Source organism: Hibiscus syriacus, unplaced genomic scaffold (genome assembly GCF_006381635.1).
Source record: "Hibiscus syriacus cultivar Baekdansim isolate YM2019G1 unplaced genomic scaffold, ASM638163v2 tig00110890_pilon, whole genome shotgun sequence".
Lineage (NCBI taxonomy): Eukaryota > Viridiplantae > Streptophyta > Magnoliopsida > Malvales > Malvaceae > Hibiscus > Hibiscus syriacus.
The window spans coordinates 6,961,065-6,988,380 of NW_024062900.1; the positions used below are offsets into that span (position 1 = coordinate 6,961,065).

Consider the following 27,316-nt stretch of genomic DNA (forward strand, 5'->3'; position numbering starts at 1 on the left):
ATGTATTCTGTTTGTTATGACTAAATCTGTGCAAAAAAAAAAAAAGAATGACATTAATATTTGTCCACTATTTGAATATCGTCTTGCAAGCAAAGTTCGAGTTATTCGTTTGAGAATTCTCACTGGACTCCTGATATGAAGCTGGGTTATGTATTCCAAGTGCTCTGCGATTATATGCCCGTATTAAATATAAGTGGAATTTAAAGTTGTATTTTGGGATACATTGTCACGGTTGAAAATATCAGAGTCGATCCTTAAAGGATTCAAGTACTAATGTATAATAATTAAGGATATTTTCTGAGGGTTACATTTTTATCGACATTGTTAATGGAATAAATGATTGTGGATGTCTTCTAAAGCTTTATGTCTATTGGTTTAAGTTTCTATAGTTTGATAGTGGACATGAACCGAAAAGAGCACACAAGTGTTTTGAACCACTGATGAGTTTTGGATTAACGTGTTGGATTCAAATCCAGATTAAGAGCTTGAAATGGTTGATGCCTATAAAATTAACATTGTTTTTCTGTTTGGGAATAAATGTTTGTTTGTATCAGTGGTTGGAGTATGACAAATTCTTGTAAGATTTCAAGTTGAACCTGAATTAGTGCTGGATGCGTTAAGAAGAAATTACTATATCAAAGTCTGCTACCCATGGATTTTAGATCAAGGTCAATTGTCCAAGCTCGAACAAAAATATTATATTGATTTGAAGGAGAGTGACATCGAGTCCAATTTTGAAGATTAGACAATATCCAAGTATCTTCGTGGATGAAAATATTTTGATTGGACATAAAGGGGCAATTTGAGTCATGGATTCTCTAAACTATATTCGATACATAGAATTATTAAACCTATTGTCCATCAACTTAAGTTGATACTATAGAATTATTAAACCTATTGTCCATCAACTTAAGTTGATACTGAAAACTAAAGGAATTATGGATGCCTTTTATGTGTCTGTGATAAACTGATGTCGTTCTGACCCCCACCAATGTTATTTTGATCAAGGATACTAAATTAAGATCTAATTGGTTCTTCGATGAGGATCTTGTTCAGACTTGGATTATGATAAGCGAGTTTTGTGAAGTAAGTGACTTTCAAGGGATAAATTTTAGTGGGGGATTTGTAGCCATGTAGAAGCTACTTACAAACTAAAGGATTGAAGGAAACTGATCAGTTTCTGCTTTTCTTTTACTCCTTAAATTTCAAGGATGAAATTTTTTTTAGAGGAGGAGAGTTGTCACGCCCCAAAATTTAACCAAGAAACTGTTTAAGAAATTAAAGTTAGAAATATCAATTGAGAAACAATTTATTGAATATTGAATTCTGATTTGAATAATAAACAACAATTGTTAACAATAACAACAACCTAAAGCTCAAAGAACGAACTCTAGTGAGAGTGAGGACCTCATGTATAATTTGTCCATTATTTGTTGAAAGTGAAAAATTATGTAAAATGAAAAAACTAAGTGTAGAAGGTGTTGAATCCACGTCTTGCTACATCAGGTAAGGCAACCAATGCCTCCACGACTAGGCTAAATCATTATTCAAGAATAAAATAACAAAAACAACTTTTATATTTTACGTAAATTAGATTTGTATCATCCAACCATCTCCCATTTTTTTGCAAACTAACCATAACCTGCTCTTCACCGTCGAGCTTCGATCGATCATCATTCAGTCGGCCGTGACGTACACTGCCCCCGGTATCAGTACCGTCGTCAACTCACGACCAAGACCTAGTTTCTCCCTCATCGTGAAACCTCACCGTAACCCTAGAGAATGCTCTAAAAGCTTCAATGGAAAACTAAAAGCTCACAATGGTTTTCACTCATTTCATTGCCTACGAGTTTTCCTTTAACAACACCTCCCATTCTAATGGATTCCTCTCATCGAACCAAGTCAACTGGTACTAGCAGTGTCTTCTTTGTCATCACCGTTGAGAGGAGTGAGTGAACGAAAGTTTGATCATTCGAGATATGATATTTTTCCATGCTTCATCAAGAAATAACACTTGCATGAGACTACCAATATGTTGATCTGCGTATCTGGAGAAAATGGTGTGATTATGAGCACTGGCGCCCCACGCACCACCCCTGCTCATGGGGTTTGTCTTCTGGACAGTTTTTAAAAAATGGTTTGAACCAGGTTGAATAAGTCGGACTGATTCAAGCTAAGCCGCTTGAGCTGAGCCATTTGAGCTACCTTAATCGAGTCGAGCAGTGTAATACCCTTTTCCCGTATTCGTCCCTGAATACAAGTCATAGATGTCAGATGAAAATTTTTAATCAATTCTGAAAAAATTGTTTCGTTAAAAAATCATTAAATTTAACATGAATAATCAAAACTACTTAACCGCGTAAAATCGAAAAATAATATTTGATAATCCAAATCAGACAACAATCAAGGACTTCTCAATTATATCATATAGCAAGTGAAACTGCCTAAATAGAAATTCAACTTTACTATAATAAAATACAACTTTATCAAAATATAAAAATAAATTCCATATATATATTACTTACTAAAATTCATATATAGAAACTATTACAAATAATTTAAACATCATAGATATATTAGAGCATTTCTAACCCATTTTAAATCCAACAATATTAAAATATTATAGACACTTATTTGACGTATACATGTCAACTAGAAAATCAAAACAATAGTAGGATGTTATTACTGATACCGTTAAGTAGTCCTTGATAAGTGATGCCAAGATAAGTTCCTTACTCCACTTGAACTTCTTTTCCTACGCGTGAAAACCATCACATACTAAGCATATACTTAGTGAAACATTATCATAAATAAAGTAAGTCAGAGATATATAAAATATCATATAAATCATAGTAAGCAAAATATAATATGATAATATTGAACAGATAAAACATACTTGTTAAGTCACTTTCGTATAAATAACTTGCAAATAAGTAGTCCAAATATAAAACAATTTATATCAAATCGAAATATATATTCGATGAAAGATTTATTTTCATTCATTCAGTTCATAGCCCAATGAATAATGAATGATAATGAAAGGTGCGTGAGTTAGACGAGTGTGCGTAATATGCAATTTAATTGCCACATAGATAATATGCAGTTTTTGTGTCAGACATATGTCTAGGTACTGTAGAACACATCATCATTATACAGGAAATCAATAATCGAAATTGTAGCTCACAACTTCAAAACATAATGAAGTCCCATAATGTATATATAGTTCCATGTAGAATGTACCGATATAGAATCAAATAAATGATCACTCAACCTCATGGCATTCCAATTGAACCAATAACTCTCAATGCATATACAATGAATTTATAACAAAATCACGTATCTTTCGTTCAATATAAATATCCATATATACTCATATATCAATTATCATATAATAGTGCATTGACAGTTCATACCTGAAATCATTCAAATACTATTTAATAAAACATTATGAAAATATATCATGATGTGATTCAAATTATTTTTCATTCCAAAACATTCGAGGCTGACTCATCACAAGTCTTCCTCATATCATATATATAATATAAGTAATAATGCACTCACCTGATATGCCCTACTAGCAAACATTTACTATTGATATAATTCACTTTTGCACTTTTTCCATAGCTTTAACTTTGTTTGTATCTCGATTTTGATCACGAACTACCCATGTCACTTGAAATCGATTCTAACATAATATCTACCCATGTTTTGTTACTACCTGATCATTATTTTCTATTGCGCATGCTTTATGACAGAAAAATCTTAACCGTATGAATTTCTAGTTTGCATGCTTCGAACAGTAAAATAAAAGCATGAAATAAAACAACAAATATCCTAGTGTTTGTATATGGTTTAGGGTATGCTCAAATTCCGTTCAGCAACTAGGTTTGGTTATATAAAAGGGACCTGTTAAACTCCATGGGATACATTGTAACCCCCTAGACCTGGCCTATGCCTTACGATAATATCTAGTGGATTGCGATAAAGTTTTCCGAAACATTTTCAATAATTTAAAACCATATTCCAAATAAACATCTTTAAAATGTATTTGATAATATTAAAATTCAATTCCAATAAATAAAAGTCGTAGTAAAAACTAAATAAAAATAAAATATTCTAACATCAATATTGAAGGTAGTATAAATCATAAAACCAACATTTTCATTATATAGGCACATGTCACCCAAAATAAATGCATCTCGGAAGATAAATACATTACAAAAAATATCATTGTACTAATATGCCGATCCTCCAAGTGCCAGGTTCTGGATACCTATCGAAAATATCTAAAAGAGAGAAATTTGGGGGAGTGAGCTAGGGAGCTCAGTGTGTTACAATAGTTAAAAAATAAAACATATAATTTAGATTTCAAAATTGTTTCATCAATAAAGTCATGAAACGTCGGTAAAGTTTCCAAAACCAGTTTAGTTCTAAATTGTGAAAGCGTGAGTAGTGCTTTAGCTTAAAATACAGAATCATCGTCCAACCAAACACCATATGTAGTTCCCTAGAACTGTATCCATAAGGACTTACCCTAGGCCCGAAGGGCGTAGGTGCCAACTAAGGGAGCACCTTGGTCCATAAGGTCTTACCTAGTCGAAGAGTACATACCTACTTGAGGGGAGTTCCCTAAGGCCCATAAGGACTTACCCAATGCACATAGTAGAGGTTCCATACTAAGGGAGTACTTTAGGGTCCATAAGGTCTTACCGCTAGGCCCATCAGGCCTAGGAGCCCACCCAAAAGTTGTCTTAGGTCCATAAGAAATTACCAGTTTGATCGGTTTGAACCAATATAAGGAATTATCAATTTAACTAAGCTAAACATGTAGAGAATTCATAATAGATCCCATCGTACCTCAAAGAAAAACATTTTTCAGACAATAACCAGTGGTAGCAAAAAATCAGAGTTCAGACATATTTATTTATTAGTAAAAATAGTAACAGGAGAACATGAATCAAATAATCAGGCTTAAATCTTCATAAATCTGAAATTAGACTTTTAATCAGATAAATCATACGGAAACAAGTTAAACTGATAGTCACATTGCAAATAAAATAAAACAGTCACGTGCATATGGTATTTCAAACATATATTTAAAATAGGTATATAATACACAAGGAACACACCACGCAAAAAGAAACAATCTGAAATATCTATTGAGCACCAATTTCACTACGTTCTTCGATAGTACGAGAACTTAAGTCATAACAATACTGAGTTATTATCAGAGTAATATTCTAAATTGAGTAATTCATAGGGTTGTAGAACTACACGAGTATCCACGGGCTCTCACGGATGATCAGATCGAGAGGTACTAGGTCGAGCAGTTGAACGATCAAGAGATCCACAAGTACCTTTAGTATACCATAACATTATTTAGCCATTGACACTTCAGTTAAATTTGATGCATTGAAATAAATACTTAATTTACATATGCATGTTTGGGTTTAATGGTCAATTCGTAGACTTTCAGGTTTAAATTTCACAAAACGAACTTCGAATTTGGACTCAGGACGTCGAGAAACATAAAATATGACTTTTTAAAAAATTTGACTTTTTGGTCAAAGTCAACGGTTTACAAAAAAGTCAAAGTCAAAATATAGGTCAAAGTTAATGGTTCGGGTCAAGGTTAATAGGTCATACCGATTCAGATTGACTCAATTCGATACGAGTTAACTCTAATCGGTTTAAACTAGTTCATGTAAGCCCAGACCGATTAGATCGGTCTTAAATGTTTTCTTGGAGCGTGCAAGAGCCCTACACGCACTTTTGGCGCATGGCGGCACATTAAGCAATGACGAAGGTCGGGGTGATCGACCGATACTTCCAGTAGAATCTATACACCAACCAAAACTCAAAACAACCTATTTTCAATCCAAAACACCAGGAAATAACCGAATAAAACGATTGAAATCTTATCCACAGCAGACGAGGTGAATGAAGACAGTGGATGACGAACCTAGTCGGGGGTTTGATCGGAATCACCTCAGGAACACACTGTTGGAGGCGGTGAGGTACCCGTGATCAGGTTTGAACGGAAATGAGGAAAATATGAGCAGGGACCAAGGGTTCCCATGAAGCTTTATCAGATTTTACACGACATTTGACTGCATATTAACGTTGATGGTTAGTTGGGGTTGTATCGCAGGAGGCTGTCGATTTGTCTGGTGGTGTCGGAACACCACAACAGCAACGGGGATAGGTGAATTACAGAGGGGTGCGATGGTTAGGGTTTAAAAATTAGAAATTTGGGGATAATTTAGGGTTGGCTTACTCGACCAGTGGGTCTCAGTTTGGGTATATAGTCCAATGTATAAAACATAAAATAAATAATTATTAAAACATATTTAAATAGTGACCTAGGGTATATGGTAGGGGGATGGACATCCATACCCTTAGTCACGGGTTCAAGCCTGGCTAACCCTATCTCCTATTTTTTATTTTGGTGTCAGGTGGGTTTGGGTAAATTATGAAGGTAGTACCTAAACTTTCCAAACTTTTGAAATTAACCCCATAATTTTTAGAAATTTCTATTTTAGTCTTTTAATTAAATTAAATAAATTATATATTATTTAAATAAAATTAAGGTGTCACAATTCTCTTCCCCTTAAAAGAATTTTGTCCTCAAAATTCACCAGAGTTGAACAGAAAATGAAAACTAGGTCTCTAAAGGTTCCTTTATAGGATAAGGGCTAATTACCCTATTGACAGTAATAGAGAATCTTTCTAGACTCGGAGTGGAAACAGGGTCTTGGTGCCTTAAATCAAAAGTCTGTGGGATCTCAAGTTACATAACTCGAGTATGGAAAGGGCATTTTAAGACATGCATGACAAGAAACAGAAATAACCATAAATATACTTGCAAAAGTCTCTGGCTCATCTCGATCACTAGAACGTCTAGTGTAGACAAGGGCAGGCTATCGAGCCTTAGAAGCAACTGGTCCTCTACTCTACGATCGAGCTCTACCATTAACCCTATAAATAGTTCTAGAAGTCCTACTCTATGAGCGAGGGTCCGATCGATAGAAGCTGGATACAGACAATTTCTCAAAAAGTGCTCATTAAATCCAAAGTGATAAGAGGTACCCATTTGTTTACTACACTCTCCCTCGTGTCGATTCACACAGTTCTTGTAACTCGGTACCGAAGTAATACCTGAAGAATTGTCTCGACTAACAAATCTAGGTGGAGGTGACATAGGCCTCAAACTAGTACAACTCCTCTGATGAGCAGTAGTACTAGTCCTCTTATCGGGGCGTGCGAAAGGTTTAGACTGATTGGAAGATCTCCTCGATCGCTCTCGATCTACCCTATCTCTATCTCAAGAAAAAAGCCTCAACTTCCTCAACTTCTTTCACTCTCCCTACTAAAACATCAAACACCTCATCCAGAGGAGTAACCATCTAACGACGCAGCTCATATCTGAGTCCCACAGCAAACTTTCGGCACTTATCCCTCTTGGTAGGTACCATACTAGAACCATACTTCAACAACTTTAAAAACTCTATCTCATTCTTAGAAATTATCATATCACCATGTACTAGGTCCTGAAACGGCTACCGTCTGTGAGCTAAACAACACTCTCCCAGAAAGTAACTTCTAAAATGCTCCCTAAAGAAATCCTATGTTAAGCGATCGATCAGAATACTTCTCACAATAGACTCCCTCCAAGTGTGGGCATTCCCGTACAACATAGAGATGACTCCCAAATAATGTCATTGTAGAACTATACTTAGTTCATCCATGTGTCGCTCAGTATCACAAAGCCAATCGTCAGCCTCAGTCGGAGCTCCACCAGAAGGGCCTCCAGAGGTCATAACACCACTAACAATCAGAGTATGAGAAATGGGGACCTCGGGTGTAAAGCCTGCAGCTATGACGAATCTATTGGAGAAAATATCTATCGAAATTCTCATATAGCACTAATCTAACAGACTCGGTCTCAAAAACTGTCACTCCTCTAACTGGAGTAGTCAAACCAATACCAGAGGCAGTGGCAGATTCGTCAAGAACACAAGAACATGATCATCTATCGGAGGTGAGGGATCTATATGCATCTCATCCATGTGGTCTGTAAATCTAGTCACTCGACCTCGCCTACAGCTAGGTTGATGACCATGTCTAGCACTCATTCTTACAAAACCTCAAGTTCACTACAGAAGGGTAAAACCTAGGTTAGATTGGCACATGAAGTCCCGCACATAGCTAAACTCGTAAAAACTTGGTGACATGACCTTCATAACTTAATTTTTAAAACATTTTAAAACCGTATTTTTATTTTAGACCCATTCACAGTCTGAGGTTTTAAAAGCCAAAGGCTTTGATACCGAATAAATGTAAACCCTCGACCCAACATATACATTATGATTAGATCTAGCGGATTACGTTAACAATCTTTAAAAAAATTAAATAATAGTAATATTAAATTAGTTAGAACAAATAATATAAGACATAAAATATCAAGTGTATAACAAAATATGGAATGTCAAAAATAACTATAAACCAAATATCCCAATAACCCGTACATCAGTAGTATATAAATATACGAACATTTAACATAAAATAAAATAGGCACATGTCATCAATAAGGGCAGTTTTGAAAGATATAAACATTACAAAAAAAATTATTGTAGGTGATATGTCGATCCTCTAAGTGTCAAGTCCGGGATGCCTATAAAAAATATTTGAAAGAGAGAAATTTTGGGAAGTAAGCTAGGGAGCTCAGTGTGTTCCAACAGTGTAGAAATAAAACATATAGTTAGATTTCAAAATCAGTTCATCAATAAAGTTATGAAACATCGATAGAGTTTCCAAAATCAGGTTAGTTCTAAATTGTGAAAACATCAGTAGTGTTTTTAATTTAAAATGCATAATCGTCCTCCAACCGAACACCATATGTAGTTCCCCAAAACAACATCCATAAGGACTTACCCTAGGCTTGAAGGGCGTAGGTGCCAACCTAAGGGAGCACCTTGGGTCCACAAGGTCTTACCCTAGCCGAAGCGTAGGTAGGGAGTGCCCTCAAGCTTTTAAGGACTTACCAAATGCACATAACAGATGTGCCACCCTAAGGGAGTACCTTAGGGTCCATAAGATCTTACTACTAGGCCTATTAGGTCCAAGAGCCCACCCAAGAGTCGCCTTAGGTCCACAAGGAATTACCAGTTCGATCGGTCTGAACCTATATAAGGAATTACCAGTTTGACCGAGCTAAACCTATGAAACTTCATACTAGATCCTAGAGTACCCCAAAGAAAAACGTTTTTGAGAAAGTAACCAGTGGTAACAGAAAATCAGAGTTTAAACATATTTATCAGTAAAAATAGTAACCAGAGAACAAGAATCAGACAATCATGTTTAAATCTTTATAAATCAAAAATCATACTTTAAATCAAATAAATCATACAGAAACAAGTTAAACAGATAGTCACATTGCAAATAAGATAAAATAATCATATGCATGTGGTATTTCAAACATATATTTAAAACATGTATATAGCACACAAGGAACATACCTCGCAAAAAGAAACATTCTAGAATATCTACCAAGAACTATCTTTACTACATTCTTTGATAGTACATGAACCTAACTCATAACAGTACAAAGTTATTTTCGGAGTAATATGCTAAACTGAGCATTTAATAGGGTTGTAGAAGTATACAAGTATTCACGGGCTCTCATAGATGAGCGAATCGGGAAGAACCAGGTCAAGCAGTCGAACTGTCAGGGTATCCACGATTACATTAAGTATATCATGACATTAATTAGTCATTGTTCCTTCAGTTAAATTTAATACACTGAAATAAATACTTAATATATATATATATGTTCGGGTTTAACTATAAATTCAGAAGCTTTTGGGTTCGAATTTGGAAAAAATGAACTTTAGATTCGGACTCAGAACGTTGAAATCATAAAATATTACTTTTTGAAAATTTTGACTTTTTGGTCAAAGTCAATGGGCATATGAAAGTCAATGGTTCGGGTCAAGGTCAATGGGTCGGACCAGTTTGAGTTAACTCGGTTTGGTCTGAGTTGACTAAGACCGATTCAAATTGGTTCTGGCCGATCCAGAACGATTGGACCGATCTAAAAGGTTTTTCTGGAGCGTGGAAGAGCCCCACGCGGACTACCGGCATGTAGCAGTGTGTGCGGTGACGATAGAGGCCGGGGTGATTGACCGATTATTTTGGGAGAATCTACACAAAAACCACAACTCAAAACAACCTATTTTAAGCCAAAAACATTGGGAAAATAATAGAATCAAACCATCGAAATCTTACCCATGAAGGACAACATCAACGACAATGGTGGACAACAAACCCGGTCGAGTTTTAATCAGAATCGCCTGGGGAACACCGTGCTGAAGGTAGTGAAGTAACACGATGTCAGGTTTTGATTAAGCTTTACCAACTTTTACATGATGTTTGATGACCGATTAACTTTGATGGTTAGTTGGGGTTGCCTCGCGATGTCTGTCGATTCGTCTGGTGGTGTGGGAACACCACAATGGTGGTCGGGGCAGGTGAATTTTAGAGGGGTACGACGACTAGGGTTTGAAAATTGGGAATTTTGGGATAATTTATGGGGTTCTTACTTGACCAGGGGTCTATGTTTAGGTATATAACCCAATGTATTAAACTTAAAATAAATAATATTAAAATAGTGACCTAGGGTATATGGTAGAGGGATGACCGCCCATACCCTAGGTAACGGGTTCAAGCCTGGCCAGCACCCCTATCTCCTATTTTTTTTTTTGGTGTCAAGTGTGTTTGGGAAAATTATGAAGTTAGTTCCTAAACTTTCCAAACTTTCTAAATTAACCCAATAATTTTTAGAAATTTCCATTTTGATCATTTAATTAAATTATATAAATTATTTATTATTTTAACTAAAATTAGGGTGTGACACACAGTCCCTTATGTCTAACATAAGGAATAAATTCCTACAAAGATATAGGATATATGAATCCCTCACTTAAATGGGTTCAAAGTTCGAAATGATTTTTTTGAAAAAAATCTAAAAATATTGAAAGAAAACATCAGTACATAAATTTATTGGAAAAAAATTAAAGGTAAATAAAATGAGTCAAAAATATATTGAAATTTAAACTTACAACCTTCACTTAAGAATATAATCGACTAATCGATTTTTGGCCTAACTCTCAAATGTCCTCAGCAAAGTCGTTAAGCTATCGCGACAGTCCTTCGGGTGTTCCCCAGTTCACGGCTCGACTTGGATTGAGTTAGGTAGATAGGACACCTTAAACTTTCAAGTTTATCGAATTTGGATCTTACCAGAGAAATGTCAGATTTGGGAGTTAACTAAGATCGAGGAAGGATGAACATCCATGTATTACCCTTTTGGTACCAATATAATTACCCCGTTATCTTAATTACGAAGCTTGATCAGAGCTAAACCTCCATACTCCATAATCCTACCCATACAATATCCAGTATAAATCAGATTTTACAGTAAACTTTAATATCATGATTGTGATCCAGTAAAATCTTGTAAGAGTGACAATATAAAATAAATCACATAACTACCCTCCACCCATACACCATATGTAGTCCCATAATTAACCCAAGGGAGTGCCTTGGGGCCTAAGAGCCTACCCAAGAAAGTTTATCGGGTCCTCGAAGCCTACCCAAAGGTCACCTTAGGTCTGTAAAGATAATGTCCATAAATCAGAAATAATCATATTTTCTAGTGAAGACAGGAAACCATATAACACATTTCAGGTAACCATAATTCATAAACCAATAGATTACATGATCTATAAATCAGGAACTATTATATTTTCCAGTGAAAACAGTTAACCAAAGAACATATACTATGTAGCCATAGTTCATAAGCCAGTAAATCAGTAAATTAGTGATTTTAGAAAATCACATTTAAAACACGTAAAACATATACATGTCACATAAGGAGCACACTAGAGGATCCAGATATTCTTCATAGCTATTTGGTAATTAGGAAGGTATTCATAATCTTCTGCAGTAAAGTTACTTAAGATCTCAAGTATTACATGAGTGATTCATTATTCAAGCAAACAGGGATATTTCAGACATTTTGGTTCTTGGAGAATTCTTAATAATTTAACTCAATAAGGATAGAGCAATGATTTGTGGTATTAAATATTATACATTGAATCATCAAAATTTCGAGTCCAATCGAACTATAGATCCCAATACTGTGATACTTGTCAATCATTCGGACTGTGATACTTCACTATTATTCACTTCTTATTATTGACTGCACCAGCTGATTTGATCAATATCAGAATCATCCTTGATCAGTTCTTGAGGAGAATAATAGATATTCTGTTAGCATTTATTTCATTTTCACGTTGTAATAGTATCCAAAATGTTAGACGACTTGGGTCGTGCTCTATAACCTTTAGAGGCAGTACATTTTTTAGGTTCATCGGTATTTCCATAGTCTATCCAAAGACATTCACTTGATCCAAGTGCTAAAGGTATTTAGATCATCTCGGTACTTGGGGTTATTTTTAGTCATTTGGGGTCCATACTCATTAGTTATTTCAAAACTTGAGGAATATCAAAAATTTAAATGCTTCAGTGACGTGTCGCAGTTCCAATAATCTAGTCTTCAAATGATCATTCAAAAACAATGAGATCGGCATATTAAGAATTTTCAAATGTAGGAGTTTATTTTTGGGGGGTTTTAAATAGATTAGGAATTTAATCGGTGATCCCAAGGTTCAAGTGAATCAAAATATAAGTTCTCAGGTCGTTTCCATTATCATAGCCATCTATAGTCCTTTTTACGCATTAAGGGTATTATCGTTATTCCATTCAATTTTGTTAGTGGCATTACTTCCGATAAATTAGACTTTAAAGTATTCTAGTTCCTTTAGAGTTCAAGGTATTTTGGTCATTTGAATGTTGGAGGTTATTTTAGTTATTTCTTAGCTCGAAGACATTTTAGTAATTCAAATCAATCCAAATATATGTACCTTTTCTGGTAACTTGTTCAGATATATCTTTTCAGCATTATTTTCTGTTCTTAGGGGTAATCATGGTCTTTTTGCGGTGCAACGACATTTTGGACAAATTACAATTCAAGTTTATTCCAATCATTTCCATTTAATTCCATTTCTCTAAATAATTCAATCAATAATAGTTCTTCCAATATTTAACAGATCATTAATTTAACAGACGAAATAGAGTTTATCAAATTAAAAAAAACAAATTCTCAAGGTACTTTCGCCCTCAGGTCAGTCCGGGCCATTTTTACCCCATAGTGGTAATTTCATAAATTTTATAGTCATGTGATTCTGATATTAAACCTTTCACCGAAAATAATTAAAATTTAATAATTCTAAAGTAATTGGCTCTTCATATTAATCATTGTATTTGAAATCATTTCTTACTAGTCTTTCAATTACTTTCTATAATTCAATCTAGTCTCAACCAATTTATCACTTAAACTGTATTCGAATTCTAATCCATCCATAATATAACATGCATAATAGACCAATCATATACATCTATTCATTTATCCATTATCAAAATGTTTCATAAAGCATGTAAAGAGGTAGTAAAGTATTACCTCAATTTTTGTGCTCCACCATCGAACATTAAAACTCCATTTAATTAATCTCTAACTTGAATTCGACGTCTAATAATTCCTTGGATACATAACAACAAATTTACGTTAGATACTAAACTTAATTGGAAATACACATTTTATTTTGGGCATAAATCACTGAAAAACGACAAACCAAGTACGAATTTGGCAAAACGGACTTCAGATTTGGACTCATGACATTGAAAAACATAAAATATGACTTGTCAAAAATTTTAACTTTTTAGGTCAAAGTCAATGGTCAACGATCAAAATCAAAGTCAACATGCATGTCAACGGTCAGGTCAAAGTCAATGGGGTGACTATGTTCGAGTTGACTCAGACCGGGTTGACTTGGTCGGGTCAAACAGACTCGGTTCAAACTGGTTTGGGTCGATCCAGACTAACTAGACCAGTTTTACAAGAAACCAAAGTTAGGGGTCAGGGACGGTAACCAATTACCACATTATATAGCTTAAATGCGCAAAGAGTAGTCATCCGAAGAACAATACACCTAACTTCACTCACAAAAAGGAGTTGTCCAACCTCTGCTTGAATTCCATGGACAGAGAAACCAATAATCCAAACTAACTTTAATATATACAGTCACACCAACCATTTTGTTGACTTTTTCATATTCAATTACTTGGGGACCAAGATAAACCAGAGAAAGATTTTCAAACCCATATACTTGAAGATTTAAAAGATGTAGACAAACCCTTAAAATGGACTAAAAATTTCCAAATCATTCTTGAAGATGTAGAAGAGCATATCAACCGAAGGTTAAAGGAAAATGATGAAACCATGGAATTGAGCTATATCAATTGAACAAAAATCAACTATTTTTATATTTTCTCTATTCACAACACACACCAATAGCAAAAAACGGGTAGCTGTAATACCCGATTTTTGTCGGCCTAGTTTTCTATCCCAAAGCTCATATATTTTATTGAAGTTGATATTGTAGCCTGAGACATTAGTTGGCTTGCAACAAATTTTCAAGCAATATCCGAACATTTCTAGGGCATGATTTCCTCTTGAGATATGACCAACTTTTAGTTATCTTTCCAACACAATTTGAAATTCCTCAATCAAACATCATAAACTCAAGATATGCTTATTTTAGCAGAGATAACACATATAGAAAATTGGAAACATGCCCAATACGAGAACTTTAATTTAGTAAGAATTTTCAATATTTTTATTGAATATTTGTAATTAAATTCAAATTTATATTTTCCAAATGTATTTAGAGTGATTTATGATTTGTTTTTATCATGGTAGGATTTTTTCTTTTTAATTAGTGCATCCAGCTTTAATGAAAAGATGTTAGGGTTTTTTTTGTTGCTTCAAGGTATTTTTGGAACCTAAAAATAGGCACTCTTATTTTGTAACGGTGAGAGGCATTGTAACCTAAAATATTCGAGCAATGAAAGAAAACTTTTGACCCAGGTAATTCTTTTTTTCTTATTTCTTTGTTCAATTTTGTCTTGTCTTTATTTCCTTTTTCTTTTTCTTTTCTTTAAAAAAATATTTGAGGAGAGTAAATCGAGGAACAAGAAAAAAGTATTTTCAATTAATATGCATAGATTTAACCTTCTTTGAGGTTTCTCAATAAAAATAGACAATATTCTTTATTTATTATTATTATTTTGTTTTGTTTTTGTTGTTTTGGAAAATCATTAAATTGATTTTATATAAAAATTTTGTGGGATGAGAGAAAATCGAGAAATAATGAGGAAAGACTTTTAGATAAGTCTTTATAGATTTAGCCATCCTTGATATTTTTCGATGAAAATTGAGAAAATTTCTTTTCTTTTCTCTTTATTTTATTTATTTATTTATATTCAATTTTGACTTTTTTTTTTATTTTTAGGGATTTTATCTTCGATTAAATAAACTAATGACCCGATCTGGATACCGTAGATGATGCGCTCTTTAAATGGGTAGGAGATAATTCATTTTAGTCTCATCATTCATAATTTTATTTTAATTTTTTTAATTTAACTTTTCACTTTTGACTTAATTCATTAACACTTTGCCATTTCTTTTTTTAAATAATTAGTTTATTATTAAAAGTATATGTATATGTATATATATTATTTAATTTTTATTTCTATTATACGTTGTTCATGATTTCTTTATTTTGGTTCTCATAATCTTTTTGTTTCACTTTTGCAAATTAAACCTAAATCATGTATTTTGATTTTTATTCTTTTTGTAGTCCTAGTTTATTGTATTTTACATTTACAAAACTCAAAGGTAAGTAGATTGGATCATTAATTAAATTTTCACCTAAAATTCATTTTTCATAATTAAGATAATTGGGTAATCGTGATGGTGTTGGAAGGGTAATACAGGGGTGCTCAACCTTTCTCGATTGTAACCATCTCTGAATCCGACATTTCTCTCGTAAGATGCAAATCTAGTAAAATGAAAAGTTTAAGTTTCCAATCTACCTAATTCAAAAATGATCGGTGATAACTCCATCATTCAATCCAAGTTTAGACATGAACCTTGGACCACGCGAAGGGTCGTTACGACACAATCGATTTGACAACCCGTATAAAATCTATAAGTCTCTTTCACTTATCGAATCTTGGTTAACTTATCTTTCGTATTTATAGAATCCTACAATTACTTGCCATACATGATCTCAATGTCATATCCTAAAGATATGGTTCCAATTTCTAGCTTCCCATACATCATCCTACACGCTCTCGGTGCGTAACTATGATTTTCTACAAACTCGCGATAACCCAATAACTTTTAATTTTCCTTGTAATTAATAAGTACACCAATCACTAGATCACACATATAGGAAATTATAACCGAAATACACACGTAGTGAGACTAGAAACCTCTAACTCTCCTAGAGAGTATGCTTCTCGTTGTAGAGATCCCTCAAAAACACCCTCGAACATTATTGAATCCATGACTCCACGTCTAGTACCCACCATCGCATACCACAATGTGCTAATTGATGTTAGCAATGCTAGTCAATTGACACTTAAGGTACTTGGTCTCATTTAGCCTCAAGCACTATAAATGCTACTTGGCACCTTAGAACATTAGATGTTCTATATAGCTCACAATCGTATACCAACACGAAGACATCAAAGATGAAGTTTGGTTCGAAAAGTTTAAACATTTATCAAACAACACAAGTAGATATTATGGATTATTCTAGGGTCACACAACATTGCAGGACTTATACCCCACTAGTATACTAACATAGGTACTTTGGATGAGACCTAGAACTCACATGAGGAACGTACATCCAGCAGCCTCACATGACTAGTACCTTAGTAGTACTTTTATAAATTTTGAGTAACCTATTACACATGAGCAACTATTAATAATGCAAGCATCTCAATACCCATAATGTTTTTATTGGAGATATACACCTCTAAATCCAGACTTCGGACTAATTCTCTATCGAGCAAGTCTAACAAACCATCGACTCTCGATAAGAACACATGCTCCCATAATGTTAGTCTTATCCTTGAAGAGCCACTTTGTCTTATTGATCGACTACCAAACGTTTCCTTAGAGTTGATGCGCAACTTAACTAGGATCAATTAATGATTCTTACATGATTAATTGATCTAAAGCCTTAGACTTACAACCCCAAGTTCAAAGTAATACTCACGCTAACAAATTTCATTAGGTCAGCTATCGAGCCCGACCCAAGCCCTCAATGGACATCTACGGTAAACTTGGTCTACTTAACTCAGACCCACTAAACTAGGCACTTGGATCCTTGCGCCAAGATCTTCCATACGAATAATTTTCCTATATAGTTCTCTTTCACACAACGAAGGAATGCACGAACTTGCACCTACTAAATGTAAAATTATTAATTGGAATCATTCAAGACATACTTGGTATCTAAACTACGAAACTACAAAAAAAAAACATTATTTAATTACCTCATGATGATCTGACAGGCTAGGACATATATAACTATATTGGGAATAGGTCGATCTATTCATCCACTCTCGTACCTAATCATAGCATTGACACATCTTTGTGCAGACCCTCTTCCATGTTGGCTACTTGGATTGCTCTCTTGTGTCGAGCTATAACATTGCTAGTCAAGTTAGGGTAGTCTCTCACTAAATGCTCTAAGGATCCATATCTAAAACATGTCCTGGAGAGTGTAAAACATTTTTCTCGATGCCCCTATCCATAACAATCACACTTTGGATACATCAACACTCTATCAGAACCTCTCACTCTTTTCATAGGCGGTGAAGCTAATAATCTCCCACATGATCCCATTTTAAATCTCTAACTCAATTGATGTGACTAAAATGAAGCCACTCTCAATTTTTTATGAGAATCTATGGCCCTAATGGAATATCAAATGAGATAGGTCTGCCGATACCAAACTCTTCCTACTCAACATATTTGTATCATCCACCAAACTCATCCTCATGTTCTATGCCCTCTCCATGACCTTAACTTGTCGTGCCAACTTAGAGAATACTTTAGGCTGGTCTACAACCACTTCATATGAATGCATATGCAAACTCCCTTAGTGGGCCTTCTACACCATAAGGCTAACTCCAAAGCATACCTATGCGAAGTCCTTCAAGGGGTCTTCTACACCAAAAAGATATATATCTCATCGATATACTCACCTATAAACTCACTCAACAACTAGTCCATGTAGGTATTTCAGGCTTTATAGCCATCTCTACAGTCTCCCACAATAAGATAGCTTCACCCTTGAGTAAAGCGATTGCACACTCTAGCTTATCTCAAGGTAAGGTGAAGTTATCTCAAAGTCCACATAGTTTCTCTCCACTATTAATTAACTAAAATCGGGTCACCATCACATGAACCATACATCCTTAATCTCTCCACCATAGACTTTATAGTGCTATTATACCAGGAGTATGTAGTTATAGAGAAAAAACACAATCATAATTCCAGTATTATAAGAGTAGTTTTAGAACCTACATGCATGTATTCAATAACACCTACTAAAACCAACCACTGGGTCTTAGAATCGACTCAACTTCAACTCTGATACTACTAAATGTTACACTCTAAACACAATTGGACCTTAAGTGTCATATTAGTCTGTAGAGGCAACAACTAAAATTTAAAACTTTCTTCATTACCATTTAAAAACCATGAATTCATTAAAAGACATCCATAACAGTTATAAAATACTTCTACAAACCGAAGTTCCATGACATATAGTTTAAATCAAAATAATATAATCACATAGTTTAAAAATCCAAATCCAATAGTAAGGTTACTATGAATACACATGCCCACTACAACTAACTATACAATACTCTTTGAGGAATGTTGGAAATTCTACTATGACAATACTCCTTTATTTACTCAATATACTAACATGTGAATGAAAATATTTAAATGTTGAGCTTGCTAAGCCCAATATTATAATCACTAATCAATAAGAGTGTTTGGATCTCATAAACATAATCATTATAGAAGATATCGTAATAAACAGTAGATTTATGCATGATCATGAACAAGTGCTACCTACTAAAGGTTCAACCATCCTATCACTATAGTACAAGCCTCATGCATCTTTTAATCTTATGCCAAAGTCCTCGCCATAAGTATACATATATTGGGTCTCAAAAAATAATATCATACTACTATGAATTATCAAATTAACACACAAGCAAAATGATAGTACCAGTCTCACATAGTTATCAGATACTATTCATACAACATCGAGTAAGCCTAATGGTATAGTTTGGGGTCACATCAGCACCACGAAACTTATTCCCCTAAAGCTTACAATATAGGTACTCTATATAAGATCTAGTTCATGAAACATCAACATCTTACATCCACATGGTCCTCAGTGCAAAGTTCTTAAGGTAAGATATAGGTCACAAAGCATCAATATCTAACACCCGACTATTCTAATACTTTAGTGTACTTAGGACGTGTCTGGGTCACAAAGCATCAAAGCGACATCCAACTAGAATTTAAAGTTCTCTTGCACTGACTTGGATATATTTAGATATTCCTCAATCAAATAGATGATCTCCACTCTCACATACACAAGTAACTCAAGTGTCTTCATCGTTTCCCGAGCTTCCAACAAAGACAATCTCGGTATCTCAACTACTCAAAATCGTAACTTATCATAAACTGATAAGGTCATCCCCTCACTCAACAATATCTTGTTCATTACCTTATCTAGAACATTATGCAAGGGCTTATAATTCATTTAGTGTTTTGTGCCCTTAAGTCAATTTATATTCATCACTATCCATTTGGTATATTATTACTAGCTCAATACTCGATTCAAGTTTATGACTCCTCATTCTCTGTAATCACTACTATCAGTTCATCCTTGAACCGATATGGTAATTTGCTTATCTTTGATTTATAGTTGTTTAAATGGTACTCAATTTCCTCTATCAAGCTATTCACGTCGTTCATTTTCTTACTCGATACATGCTCAATTGAGGGATACTCAGAATTATTCCATCTCGTTAAGGTTATTTTACTTATAACCCACACCTAAGGGTGTTTCTAGTCACTTTTACCCATTTTAGCATCTCTCAAGCTAAATCCCACTATTAGGGATCATCCCTCACTCTTATGGATCTTAACAAATTCATATTTAACCATAAAAAATGGGTAGTATCAATACCCTACATGTAGTACCGATACTCCCTAGAAAAGTATCAATACTTCATTGAATATTGGTACAAAAAAAGTTTCAAAGTACCAAAAATTACCCCTAGTATTGATACTAATAGCCTCAATATTGATACCAGAGAAGAAATATCGATAATCCTCCTTGCATTATCAACAGTACCCTTACAAAATGCCTAGAAATCATCCCATATCATCCGATATTGATATTGTTTATCCAGTATCAATACTCCAACCTAGAATACCAAAAAATAGTCTTAGGAATCACTCAAAAATCCTCCCAGACAACCTAGTTTGGTCCCAAAAAATGTTCTTAAGTTTAGGGGAGTTATTTAGGATCGTTTAACACTATAAAATTATAAGCTTTATAAAAAAAAGTCCTTAAGGAAAAAATCAAACAAAAACCTCCAACATGCTCAAATACATAAACCCCCATCAAACATCATGATTTTGGAAGTCATAACACCACAAAGGATTATAAATACACTACCTTTATGTTAGAATCCTAAAATAAAGCTTATTTTCAAGCTATACTAACTTTCTCTTCTTTCTCATAAACTTGGGCACTTTACACCCATTCCTCTGGTCAACAAGAGATGCAAGGAGTTATAAATCACCTAGGATGTTGCAAGAGAACTTAAGAACGGATTTAGTGTTAGAAGGAGACATGGAAGAAGCTCTTACCATTCACCTTGGTTTAAAACCTTAGGGGAGAAGAATTAAGAAAGGAAATGAGAAGGAATAACGAAGAGAATACAAGGAAGATATTGTTGATAACTCTCCAAAAGAGTTATCATTTCAGACCTTTATACTTAGGTTAATCTTAGACTCTTACATTTTTATGATTAATTTAGTATGTTTTATAATTAATTTTATTTAGGAGTTAAGTGTTGATACTTGGGCCAATTTTATGTTTTATGCTGCAAATATCTATCCTAATGTTATGACATTATTGATGATGTAGTCGATGTTGTACAGAGATGGTGTACTGAAATACTGAGCAAATCCCATAGCAACTACTGAGTCACCAGATAGTTATGGAATATTCTGGAATATGGATAACTATTATAACAGCTATAAATTGGCTGCAAATTAAAGGAAATTATGGAAATCTCTCACTGGATGAAGTCTTCACTTTTTCATCCTATATATAGAGGGTACTTTTGGGATGATTATTTTTCTCTAAATTTTTTTCCATATTTTATTTTTCAATCAAGTAGTGATGGTCGCTTAATTTCATTGTTGGGAGTATAATAACAGTCATGAAGTAGCGCCATCGTAGCAGCGATGACCGATTGAGTTTCAAATTTTCTTTTAGTTTATTTACTACATAAGAGAAGATACTTGTAACACCATCAACTCGATCCAGAAATCAAATATGAATCTATGATGTCACATTGTACCATCAAAGTGATCGTAAAAATTAAAACTTAGAAATATACAATTTACTTAAAAAGTTAAAACTAATAATGTCATGATAGAAAAATATAAACATTGAGAAAAGGCAAACCTCCTTTATTTGAAAAACCAATATACATAAACAAAAAATTTACAACATACTCAAATAAAATTATAATCTCTACATTCTAACTCAAGTCCTCATGTTGTATTCTTGTACTCTCACTAAAACTCCTTTGATAACATCATTGTCCTATCGTGATCCCTAAACCTAAACCTATAGAGGTAATAATTAAAAGAGTGAGCTATTAATCCAGTGAGTACACATTGACTGTACTATATTTCACTTGTCTCATAAAATCAACTTGCTAGCTGTTTATGAACCTAAGCCGTTATTATAAGATTATCATAGTCTTATCATTATCAGCCGGGTTCATTATACTTACCCAAGGTCTAGAGGATATAATGTCTTTTCTCATCATACAACCTTCCACATTCTATAATATTCATGATCTTAGTAGTTCTAAGTTTATTATGTAGTAGGCAAGGCAATTATCCAATCTAGGATATTATTTTAATTTATTAAAGCGGTTTCCATCCTAATAGTCTCATCATTAACCATTTATTTGAAAATTGTCTTATCCAAATTAACATATTTAATCCTACCATCAACATGGTAAAAGACTATACACAATATCATTAGTAGCAAGCATATGTATATTATGCATATAATCATTACTAGCAAGCGCTTGTATATCATGCATGTAATCATCAATATCAAGCACAATACCTTGCATATAATCAACAATAGCAAGTGCATGTATATCATACATGTTATCATCAATATTGGGGTATCATCGTAAAATATTATTAATGACACTTGAAGTAAACTCTAATTGGGGTCTATCTAGCTGATGTGAGCTAAAATGTCATATTGATACGAAATCACTATGTTATAGTAAATGAACTTGAAGGTCCAAATGTACTGAAGTTCTACAAACCTGTAGGTCTAAATGCACCAAAGTGTCAATACCATCACCAAGTTTCTCCGCTAAGGTGAATGATATTGTGATACCAAGATACAACTGCTTGACCCTATGCATGCCATTGTACCAATGACCTCTAACTATTTTACTTGGGTAACAACAATATTAGAATGCATGCAATGCACTTATCTCGGTATAATCAACCATCAATAGAAATAATCATGATAACTTACCTCAAGCCTCTCTACCATCAGGCATCATCGTAATAAAGATCGAGTTGACTTGCCTTAAGTTCTCCCTTCACCATGCACTAAGTCATGCAACATGAAAATCATTTATGCATTACATAACATATATTTTAATCCTTTATAAATTCCATAAGACATTTACTACCAATAGGATATTTTGGTTATTTCACATCTAAGGGCCCTTTTCCTTTTATAATATTATTCCATGTAAGTTATTAATTAAAGCCTTTAATTCTTTTGATCATATCCTTAATATTATATTTATCTCGCTTTTAAGTTATCTCAAGACTTTCACTAATTAATCCATTTAACGCTTAAGGGTATTTTAGTATCTCAACAATGAGGGCTCTTCAATCATTGTTATTCTTAAACGAGTATTTTTACTCATTTATCTTGTTTTATTCTAGACATATAACCAATTAATAGATGCCACATATTTAAATAGAAAATTTCATAACACATATTTACATATGAGACAAAATACATAATTTCAGCATTGAACTTAAATAGACTTACACTAGTGAAATTTAACATATTATTCAAGAAGTGAACTTATCATCGATTTATACTAGTGAAATTTATCACATAACACATCTTAGAGTAACACCAGTCAAATTTAACATATAATTCTAGCACTAAACTCGTTATAGACTTAAACCAGTCAAATTTAACATATAACTCCAGCACTAAAATCATCATAAACTTACACCAATAAAATTTAACATATAATTCCATAACTAAACTCAGCACTAATTTACACCAGTCAAATTTAACACATAATTCCTTGATTAATCTCATCATAGACTTACACTAGTAAAATTTAATATATAATTCCAACACTAAACTCATCACTTATTTACACTAGTAAAATTTAATATATAATTCCAACGTTGAACCAATGAAAAACTTACACCACTACAACAAAATAGGTTTATAGCGGCGTTTTTAGCAATTTTTTTTTAGAAAATGCCGTTAATTTTATTGTTATCGCGACATTTTTAGAACAAACAACACAAAATAACAAATTTCATTGCGTTTTAGAAACACCACTAATTTTATGCATATCGCGGCGTTTTAAGCAAAAAAAGGCCACTAAAGACTCATACTTTAGTGGCGTTTTTATACAAACGTCGTAATAAGACGCATATATAATGGCATTTTTGAAAAAAAAACTGCTATAAACTCGTACTTTAGTGGCTTTTTTATACAAACATAACTATAGACTCTTACTTTAGTGGCATATTTATACAAATGCCGCTAAAGACTCGTACTTTAGTGGCATTTGTGTTTATAAATGCTGTAAGTTTATATCTTCTAAGTCTCGTGCCCCTTTAACCCTTTTTTATTTTTCCCCTTCACCTATTTTTTTCATTATTTCCATTTACCCAAATCCATCTGTTGCTTCTTCTGCAATGGAGGGATCTTCTTCTTAGCCCTTCGATCATCATCAAACAGTGTCTAGCACCTCCAAGTTTCTCTCCAATCTTCCCTCTCGTGGCCACCTCTCTGTCGTCATCTCCTCCAATCTAGTTTTTACCCATTTCTTTTCACTCGCTTATTTAATGAATTTCATTTTTTTTAAAAGTTCTAGATCTTAATAATTTGATCTAGCTTAAAAATGCCTTGTGATTTCATCTCATCTACTTGGTGAACAAGAATGAAATTCGAATGAGAAAGGAAAATGGGAAGATCTGTATTTGTTGTGCTTAATTTCATCTTGTTGTTTTCATTTATTCCTCTTTCAAATCCAGGGGGATGCTGATTTCATCATAAATTTTGCTTCAGTAAGAAATCTAAATCTAAAACCGCAACTTCCTTACTAAATTTTACTTTTTTAAATATTTATGGATTTGATTATGTTATAGAAATGGCAAGGAACTTGTTTTTTTGTTTAATCCCTGGGTACTGTGATTATTTTGTTTGAAATATAATAAGTTGTTGATACTGGATTTGTTGATAATAGGAAGTTGTTTTTTTCTTGATAGAGTACTCTTGTATATGATCTATGTAAGCTAACCAACTAGTTAGCAAAGGCTTTATCTTGGTGATTATTTTTTTCTATTATTATTTTATATGCATAGTAAGAGTATTTAGATAGTTGGTAACTTGTGTATAAAGACATTAAGGTTTAATCATTGTTTTTGCATTACCATGTACATTTTATTTAAAATTGTCACCACTATGTGCAGAGGCATATATATGGGCACCAGGGAAAATATGTCCAAATTTTTGCAGATGGTGGTAGTTTGGTTGTCAATCCTGCTTATGAGCAATCTTAAATGGATCTTTTATCACGAGCACCTCGAGTGGCTCTATTTCTTTCAAAAAATTACCCTTTTGTCATGGCATTAAAGAAGGTTTATCTTTCATTCATTTTCTTGATCTTATTATGTTTCTGTTTCTTTCTTTAAGACAATGATGTGCACTTTAAGAATAAGTTGGGTTTCATTACAATTGAACTAGTTTTTACGAATACATGATATTTAACATACGAGGAATGTCAAATGTCTTGGATAACTTATTTTCCAATTGGGAGTTAGAATAAAGAAATACTTCAAGTGAAAAAAAATTCTATTTCAAAATAAATTTTGAGTGTAGTGTGGTTGTAGAAGGAAAAGTGAGTGGAAAGAAAATGAATGGATGATCTTTTCCATCCTCATCTGTATAAACAAATGATTTCAATTTGGAAGGAAAAGAGAAAATGTGAGGTAGATACATCCTAGTTCAATATTATGTAATTTTCTAAGTTTTATTTTTTCCCCCTCATTTTCAACTGTATTATCAAGCAATGAATGGAAAGAAAAAGGAGGTAGTGAAATCGTGGAAAGAAAATAAACTTTGAATGTGCTTAGTAGGAAAGAAAATGAGAGGATTGTCATTTTCCATCCTCATGAAAAATGAATTATTCGGAATGATGAGAGGAGAGAACATGTGAGAGAGATGGTAATTAGTTTACACACAGTAGACCAATAGTATAATTTTATTTTGTGTTTCATTTATCACAACACATTTAATTTTGAGCCAAGACAAAGAATTAATTTTTTTCATAATTTATTTGATAATTATTTGATATATTGGTTGTGAGTTTTAGTGTTTTGTGATATGTTCTTAATTATGAAATTAAATGTAATGCTTATGTTTAGTTGCTTACTTTCTCTATAATATTAGCAATCAACATTTGAAATTGATAATCTAGAAATAAGAAATGGATAAGAGTTGGATGGATTTGTCAAGGGTAAGCGACGAATTTCGAAATGGAGTCGAAACTGAAGCAAGGGAAGCAAAGAGAGAAGTAGTATATCAGAAAAATGTGAAGACTTTCAAAATCAATTTCAAGATATGATGCAGATGATACGACAAAATCAACCCCAGAGTCCACCATCTTAGGTGTTATTATTGTTTATTCTAGTTAACAATGTTGAATTGCATTATATTTTACGTTAATGTAAACTTTGATTTATTATTATGAATTTCAAGTTTCTTGTTATGGATGTCAAATTTATTGGATACTGCTATAGGTTAAATTTAGGTAACAAAAGAGTAGAAAACAACATTTGAAAAATTAGTTTTAATTCGTGGTGTTTGTATAAAAAATGCCACTAAATAGATAGTCAATACCGACAATTTTTTAAAATACCATTAAAGTTCTAGATCTTATACAGAAAACACCACTATATACATAGTCACTAGCGGTGTTTTACAATCACAAACGCTGCTATATGAATGAACCACTAAAAACATATTTTTTGTAGTGCACCAATCAAATTTAATACATAATTCAAGCATTGAACTTATGACAGACTTACACTAGTCAAATTTAACACATAATTCCAGCAATGAACCTATCACACACTTACACCAATTAAATTTAACACATGATTCCAACAATAAACCTATCACATAATTACACCAGTTAAATTTAACTCATAATTCCAATCTTGAGCCTATCATAGACTTATACTAGTCAAAGTTAACATATAACTAGGTAAATTAAGCATCCTCATAGTAGTTATACCCAATGAATTTATTGTCAAAATAAGCTCTTAAGAATTACTACCCGAAGCTTAAATCAAGTGTGAAACATTAAGAACAAGGGATCGAAATAATGAATATCATGAAAAAACGAGTAATCACCTTAATATCCTAAATCTGACTCACTGACTTTATCCGAGCTTTAGAACCTTTTTTCCATGGACACAAGCACCTCAGTCTCTAACTTCGAGAATTTCTCCCGTAGATTGATTTCTTCACTTGCCTCAAAAGAATACAACCTTGGAGGTAGAAGAGAGTCATTCATCACTCTTTATTCAATCAAAATCTCTCAAAACCTTAAACTTTCTCACTAAAATTATCATGGATAAACTTAGGGTTTAAACAAAACCATTCAATATCCATATTCTTTTACTCATTTTGATGGAAATGAGAAA

The 27,316-nt window shown here is 33.3% G+C and overlaps 1 long non-coding RNA gene across 2 annotated transcripts; it reads right to left on the bottom strand.

The window, feature by feature from the left end:
- Nucleotides 1–1,615: 1,615 nt before the first annotated feature.
- LOC120144814 lies at nucleotides 1,616–27,316 on the bottom strand. Of its 2 annotated transcripts, XR_005518063.1 has the most exons (5): nucleotides 27,024–27,316; nucleotides 22,875–22,951; nucleotides 13,583–13,661; nucleotides 2,693–2,755; nucleotides 1,616–2,250 (listed from the first exon to the last, which is right to left on the bottom strand). It is a non-coding gene; the product is annotated as an uncharacterized LOC120144814 (long non-coding RNA). The 2 variants fall into 2 exon arrangements; XR_005518064.1 differs by lacking the exon at nucleotides 13,583–13,661.